This window comes from Cryptomeria japonica, chromosome 10 (genome assembly GCF_030272615.1).
Source record: "Cryptomeria japonica chromosome 10, Sugi_1.0, whole genome shotgun sequence".
Taxonomy (NCBI): Eukaryota; Viridiplantae; Streptophyta; class Pinopsida; order Cupressales; family Cupressaceae; genus Cryptomeria; species Cryptomeria japonica.
In genome coordinates, this window is record NC_081414.1 from 902,235,674 (window position 1) to 902,243,285 (window position 7,612).

At 36.3% G+C, this 7,612-nt stretch overlaps 1 protein-coding gene across 1 annotated transcript in view; it reads right to left on the minus strand.

Moving 5' to 3' along the window:
- Positions 1–7,612, minus strand: part of LOC131032022 (uncharacterized) — a 33,986-nt gene that overhangs the window by 25,235 nt on the left and 1,139 nt on the right. The window lies entirely within an intron of this gene.

Consider the following 7,612-nt stretch of genomic DNA (forward strand, 5'->3'; position numbering starts at 1 on the left):
AAACTACTTAGAGAAAGAATATCAAAAAAACAAATCAAAGACCAATACAGAATTTAGTTTTGTGATGACAGGCATGCCATAGAAATGGCCAAAACAAAAAATCTTAACAAAAAGTATTAAAATTTCTTCCTATCATTCAAATCATGGCACTATGACCACGATTGAGAGTAAGTCGCATGATTGAACATATACTGAATTAACAAGTTTAAATGGCAAACCTTTGTTTAGAATCTTGCTTACGCATGCATTAAAACTTAAGGGTATAGTTATCGGTAATACTCATTGTTTCCAAAAACAGAAGAACCTCATTCAAATACTACAAAACACTTTAGCTCTCCTTCAAACCTTTTTACAATTGTTATCATCCAGCTAAAAGAAGTTTTTTGATATTCTGAATATTCAAATTTAACAGTTTTAGAGATAATGCTGGTGATTTTTTGCGTCCCAACCGTAGTCACAATACATGCTTAAAAGGAACCATTTATTATACTTTCCAATGAAGCTAATGTAATCCAAAAGAAAAGGTTCCCAAAAGTTAGTGCTGCATTCCTAATTCTCACAACTCACCCTCTAAATTAATATTAGATTCCACTTCGGGGCCATCCCTATTATTTCTATGTTAGACATGTGTAAATGAATGAAATCCACTATTTCAGTCTGAACTCTGATCCTGGGTCTCAAGGGTTGACGTAATTTTGTAAACTGATTTTGTCTTTCCATTTATGCTAAAAATAAATTGGCAAGAATATGTTGCTTATAAAATAGTACAATCTTATTTCTCATTTTGACTTTACTCGTTCCAAACCAATGGTCCTCAGAGCATTGCCAAGGCTTAATTTGTCTGGCCACTTTGAATTGATAGCATTTTCAGGTTTGTTTTCCTTCCTTTTAGACCCAGCACCCTCAGTGATTCAGATTCACTCATAAGAGATTTACATATTTTTCTCTTGGTTTCTTAAGTTGATTGTATCATTAGGTCTCTCTAGATGTCTCATTCATTTCAAGGGTCATTTTTCTTCTTTATTGTATCAGCATCTCCAGAGGGTTGATTGATTAGCTCTTCTGTCTGCATCCAATCAGTCCTAAAATGAACTTTCACACCAAGTATTTCTCGCAGATTGACAATGACACCATTGTCTGTCTTGACAACCTTAAGATTTTTGGTCACATGGTCTAAGGATCCACCTTTACCCATTGAGAGTTGTTTTCACCAATTATGAGTTGAAACAGACTGCCCTATTCTCCAAGGCAATATCTCATCTTTGCTCTCTCAAGGAAACAAATACTTAATAATTTATCTTAAGGTGTCTTGCCTGTGTAAGATTTAAAGGAAGATTTTACTGTTTACACGGAGACATGGGAGGGTCTCTGATTACCTCTCTCCATTGTCCCAGTTAAAGGTGTTTGTCCCTTTAGCAAGTTGTTCCCTCCATATAGCTCTCTGAAAGTTAACTTCCAAGGCCACTATATCAGATAACTTTTTCTTGCAACATATCACAGTCATAGGAGTTGTCAAGCATGTCCTCTAGAAAGTTTAAAGGTTTTGATTTTTTATAAGCCTCTTTCAAAAGGTTTTAATGAAGACTTAGGTACCAAGAGGGAAAAAATATTTAAAGGAAGATATCTTAAGGTGTCTTGCCTGTGTAAGATTTAAAGGAAGATTTTACTGTTTACACGGAGACTTGGGAGGGTCTCTGATTACCTCTCTCCATTGTCCCAGTTAAAGGTGTTTGTCCCTTTAGCAAGTTGTTCCCTCCATATAGCTCTCTGAAAGTTAACTTCCAAGGCCACTATATCAGATAACTTTTTCTTGCAACATATCACAGTCATAGGAGTTGTCAAGCATGTCCTCTAGAAAGTTTAAAGGTTTTGAATTTTTATAAGCCTCTTTCAAAAGGTTTTAATGAAGACTTAGGTACCAAGAGGGAAAAAATATTTTTTCTTCTTTGGATATGTTTCAAAGCCAAGAGGAGAAAAAGTCAAGTTCTGTTTTCTTTTGAAAGATCTTAGCCATGTTTCATGGAGGAGTTTAGGGTTTTGCTATCCAGCGTTAATGAGCTCCAAAGTTCTGTTGTTAGGCATTGAAGAAATCTCGTACCTGTTAATTTCTGTATCTGCCCACATTGAAGAAATAGATGTTTATTGCCTTAGGGTCATTCCACGTTGCAGGACCAAGACATGGAGATGGCACATTGCAGAGTATTCAAGAGATGCATGGCGTTTCCTGCATAAAGATCTGAGGTTTCTTAGGAGCTCATAGAAAGGTTCCACAGGCCAGAGCTTCAACATTCAAACTATACACATTTTCTTTCTTATGATGGTGTAAATGAGCACTAGCAGTTGCCATAGTCTGTCCAAGGTATGTGTAAATATCGCAGTCATTTTGAAGAAGGATGAATCCTTATTTAATGTTAGATGCCATCCTTTATGATGAAGCAGCATAGAAGATTGACAGCCTTTGAGAGAGGTAAAAGTTCAAGCATTAATGCATATCAAGATCACCTCAAACATTAACAATGACAGGGTATTGTTGAGCAGTCATCATGAAGAATGTGTTGGGTCTTTCATGAATAGCGTGGGCAGTGTATCCCTTTTGCACTCTCAGAAGAGAAGGCCCATTTAATGCCAGATTCCTTTGCATCATTGTGAAAATCATGTACAATCAAATGCTCAGTTTATATCAGGGTTCTATTCTACATCTCTACAACAGTATATAGGTATTTCGGTGCAATCATTCATGAGGTAAAATAGGTTACCGAGGTTCTCAAGAGGAAGTCTCAGTGCATTTCTTTCTTCAAAGAGTTTACCTTTATGATCTAGTTTGATTGATAAGTCTGTTAAAATCTTGTTGGAGGAAGTAAAGAATTATTCATGAGCAAGATCACAATCTGTGAACATCAAAAGGCAGTCTCAATGATGATGATGGAGACATAGGATGTAATGTCTCCTAATAGGAGTATGCCTGTTTTCCATAATTAAGCATACTTCATCATACTTACTATGCCTTATTAAAACTAAAGAACCCTTAGTATTCATAATACAATTGATAATTACTATATTTAAGCTCTCAATCCTTACTTCTTTCCTAAGCATCAACCCTAACGGAGGATGGGGAATTACTATGTTAGGGCGCTAGAAAACCATTCTCCACAAATAGGCCAAGGGTTTCAGGAACACCCGTCCATACCACCTCTTAGGGCTCACCTACTTTGTGAGTTATTAATACTGCCTTTCCCTAACAAAAACAACCTATCCTCATGAGGGGCAATAGAGAATGATTAAGGATTAGGTCATTAATAAGCTAATCTCTCATGTATTATGAATGTATATGTAAATAAATGAAATTAAGCATAATTGTCATATAAATCTGATTTCCCTATTATCAACAAATATAAATCTTATTGACATTATTTCCATTATATGTATAAGTGAAATAGCTTATGTTATAGACCGTATATTTGCCTATTATTCCTAATAGAATTCAAATATGACATTACTGTAAATAAGCACTAATGGTAGATGGTGAATGAGACATGAAGAAGGCAATAATGCAAATGCAAGACCAAGTGTTAAGATATTAAGGACACCTTCAGCATTGCAAACATCAAGATGCATAAGGTGATTGCAACATGTTCTATATTCATATACTCCACAAAAGAATCCAAGTCCAAAGCAAAGAATTTCAAAAACTCGAGACTCATCAAGAAGGAAGATCAACACATTCAATACAAGTTCATGTTTTAATGATGAAGTCAAGAAGAAACATCGCTGCAACTTCAAAGATGCAACTTGGAGTGGACTTCACAAGGATTGCAATCAGCACGGAGGAAAGTCATTAAATCATAGGGGGTTCAACATCAAAGACATCAAGATCAAAGTTGCTTGGCGTGAGGAAGAACACTCTAACATTCATCAACATTGCAAGTAAAGAATGAGGATTCATCATCACAAAATCAAGATCAACACCTTTGAGGGAGAAGAGCTTTACAAGATCAACAAAGTGCAATTACGATAAGGACAACACAAGTGAAGGAATCTAGTTTCAACAATGTAAATATAAGATCAAGAACTGAGGATATTCATCATCACAAAATCAAGATCAACACCTTGGAGGGAGAAGAGCTTTACAAGATGAACAAATTGCAATTACAATAAGGACAACACAAGTGAAGGAATCTAGTTTCAAGTTTCAACAATGTAAATGAAAGATCAAGAACTGAGATTGCAAATGGAAGAAGTTGTAACAATCTTGAATTTCCTCTGGAAATCCAAGAATCGCAGTCAGTGCAGGAAAGTAATTCCGGTCAGGTATATATTGTGCACAAGAGTTAATGTCAAAGACAAGAAAGATTAGGAGGTTGCATCCAACATAAAGTCATGATCTACATCAAGCAGGCATCATCGCAATGAGGGTTTACATCAAACATCATTAAAGTGAAATGCAACACAAAGGAAGATTCCCCAAGTTATAAAAGGATGAAATTGTGCAAACATGATCGAGGAAGCAGATAGTTTCTGAAGAGTTAAGTAAAGTTAAAAAGTCGACTTGATCATATGATACAATTTGGGAATATGTCCCACCATCTTCACCACATTGAGCGACCATGCTTGGATAATGTTGAGTATCAAGAGATATTGCCCCATCACAAACACTTTGTGATGATCTACATGTTGTGCACATTAAGGTGGCATCCGTTCATCATCAAGCCAATCGAGTTCTTCCAAGTCAGCACATCCAAATGCATTGAATCTGATTCATCCAAAGGTGGAGCTAGTGGCACATGGCGCTCCATCAAATATATTTTATGTACCTAACCTCATCATTCATTTGTTAGCATTCAATGAAGGACATGTGTCCTATTCAATGTAATTATCTCATTGGTCAAAAGGGAATTTGTTGTAACAAACCCTTATTAGGGTTTGATTGTTAAATCTTGGCTATTGATTTGAGAATCAATCCGAGCCTTCAAAATGTAATGAGGCCTCTATATAAGGCTCAAATCTCTCATTGTAAAGGTTGATAGTTAATAGCTAGATAGCAATTAAAGTAGAGTAGGAGGAAAGGAGATTGTTACCAGGACTTGTAGTAATAATATACTTTCTTCATTGAAGTTATGGTGAATTTGGTGTGCTATTTCAACTTGTTGCATTGTCTCCACTTCTCATAGTGTAATGTTAATTAGATGAATGAGAGACTTTATTGTTGATGAATGGTGAACCTATGTTCATACTACTTGGAGTTTGTTGATTGCAAATCGGAGTGCGTGGTCAAAGTGAACTTGATTAAAAGCTTAACTTCAATCATTGTATGCTCATTGTTCCTAATGTTGGTGTGCATGGGTGATATAAAAATCATTCACTTATCCTTAGGAGATTGCACCTTCTTTGTATAGTTGTTCCCGCATGGCAAAGCAAAGCTTGGTTTGGTTGCACCTAATCAACAATCATTTCTTACATTCTTAGGATTAGTATAGGCTTTCTAAACCCTTATCTCTTTTGTCGTTTATTTCCCAAGTAGTTTAGTTCGTTTCCACATTCCAGCAGAGTTCAAGCAAAACATAAGTCCCATTGTGATTCCAGCAATATTACATCATATATCACTGAGCCTATCCATGAATAAAGTCAAGACCTGACTATAGGAACCTTGGAGTTACCCTGTATGATCACATAGCTTAGCATTTGAGAGGTCTTTGTTCAAGAGAGGATAGAATACTTAGTATTTTATTCCGTGTTTGAGGTGTCATAAAAAACACATCAACAATTATCATTTTATGGCTTCATACATTGCTTCTCCTATTTGTTGGGTGCTTGAAATGGTGGTTCCATAATAAGTTTTGCAGATACTATTATGCTAGAACTGCTCTGAATCTCTTGTTGGTGATACTCTTGTAAACGCTTAGGGTCTACAAGTGTGTTGTAATTATTGATTACTAAATAATAAACTGAGTTGCTTCAGAGTGTGGGGTTTTTCTCCAGAAAGGGTTTTCCCCACAATATACTACTTTTGTGTTTATTTCCTTGTAGCTGCATGATCAATCTAATTTTTTGCACATACCTCCTCTTAGATTAGTGTAGGAAGCATATTCCATAACTCTACTTCTTTTCAATGTTTTCTTCCCCAAGTGCTAAAGCTTCTGTAGCTGCATCATAAATTGAATTTTGGTTTTATAATCTTCAGAAGTTATTTGCTTCTTTTTTTTCTGTCATACACTTTCTAAATTCCCAGCTTCCAGCAATCCTTAATCAGTGGCAATCACTCCTGAATTTGTGGCAGTTAACCAGTCAATTCACCCCTCAATCAATGGTGTTAATTGATAGACACTGAACACTCAGTGCTGGTTGACTGAAAGTCATAAATACTCAGCTGCAGCTCAACTGAGGAACGCAAAAATCAACTGGAGGACACAAAGACTCAGCCACCTTATTCTCAAAAGGCAATATATAATTCTAACTGAAATTGACAGTATCTAGAGACTTCTCTGACTGCTACTCCCATGCTGCCAAAACACTCACTCAGCAACAGATTAGAAAAAAACTAGAAACGGACATTACAAAATTCTTATGCAAAACCAAAGCCTCACGTGAAGAAGGAATTTCATAGAATTGTCCATGCAATTTTGCACATGCTCTGCAACTTCTGAACTGGTAAACTAGTACTTCTCTCAATCAGGGACAAACTCCCTCGATAAACCATTTTTCTTCTAACAAAAATGATTTGAGCATACACAAGCTTTGTAAAAGTTTTTCAGTTTTCACCCCTTTAAGTTGAAACTTCAAACAAGGAATCATCTATATTTTGTCAAGGACGATTCATTGAGATGGTGCATGAACATCTTAATTACAGTCGAGGATCTTTTTAATTCAGAATTCAGTCATGTATACTTAATTTTTCCAATCTGTTGGACTACTGATTCAGATTTTAGTACATATCAGAGCTCCCTCAATAGCATCTGATCCTATTCATTGTCGTTGTTAAATACAATCATGCCACAAATTATTTGATCTCTTAAAATGCAGAAAGATTGGTAGATTTGATGTGTCTGCCTGTCAAGAGGATTTGATCACTTATTAACATTTACAAAATGTCACATGATTTGGTCTCCATACATTGTCTTAGCTACCAATAGCACTTAATTAGAATAGCAGCCATCATGCTACTCAAGCGTTTGACAGTAACAAAGACTGGCCATAACTCTTTATTGACCTTCACAGTCATGATTTCTATTTTCCTTTTATTTAACTTTTAAAACGATATGCTTCTGAGAAATTCAAACTTGAACGTAGCAATCCAAGAAACACATCAGCAGAAGGATGTATACTGTAATACTCTAGAACAACCAGTGACCTAAATTATGCTAATAGCCCAAGTAGGGCTAACCCCCAATGCCCAATCGGGAAGTTCAAACCCCCAAATGCCCGATCAGGAAGTTCAAACCCACAATGCCCAAATGGGCAGGTCCAATCTCCAATGCCCAATCAATGCATAACAAACTCCCTATGCCCAATTGGCAGAGAAAAGCCCCAATGCCTAAATGGACAGACCAAAACCTCAATACCCAATTGGGTAGGGCAAATCCCGTGTGCCCAGCCTGGCACCCCAAAGCATCCTTCC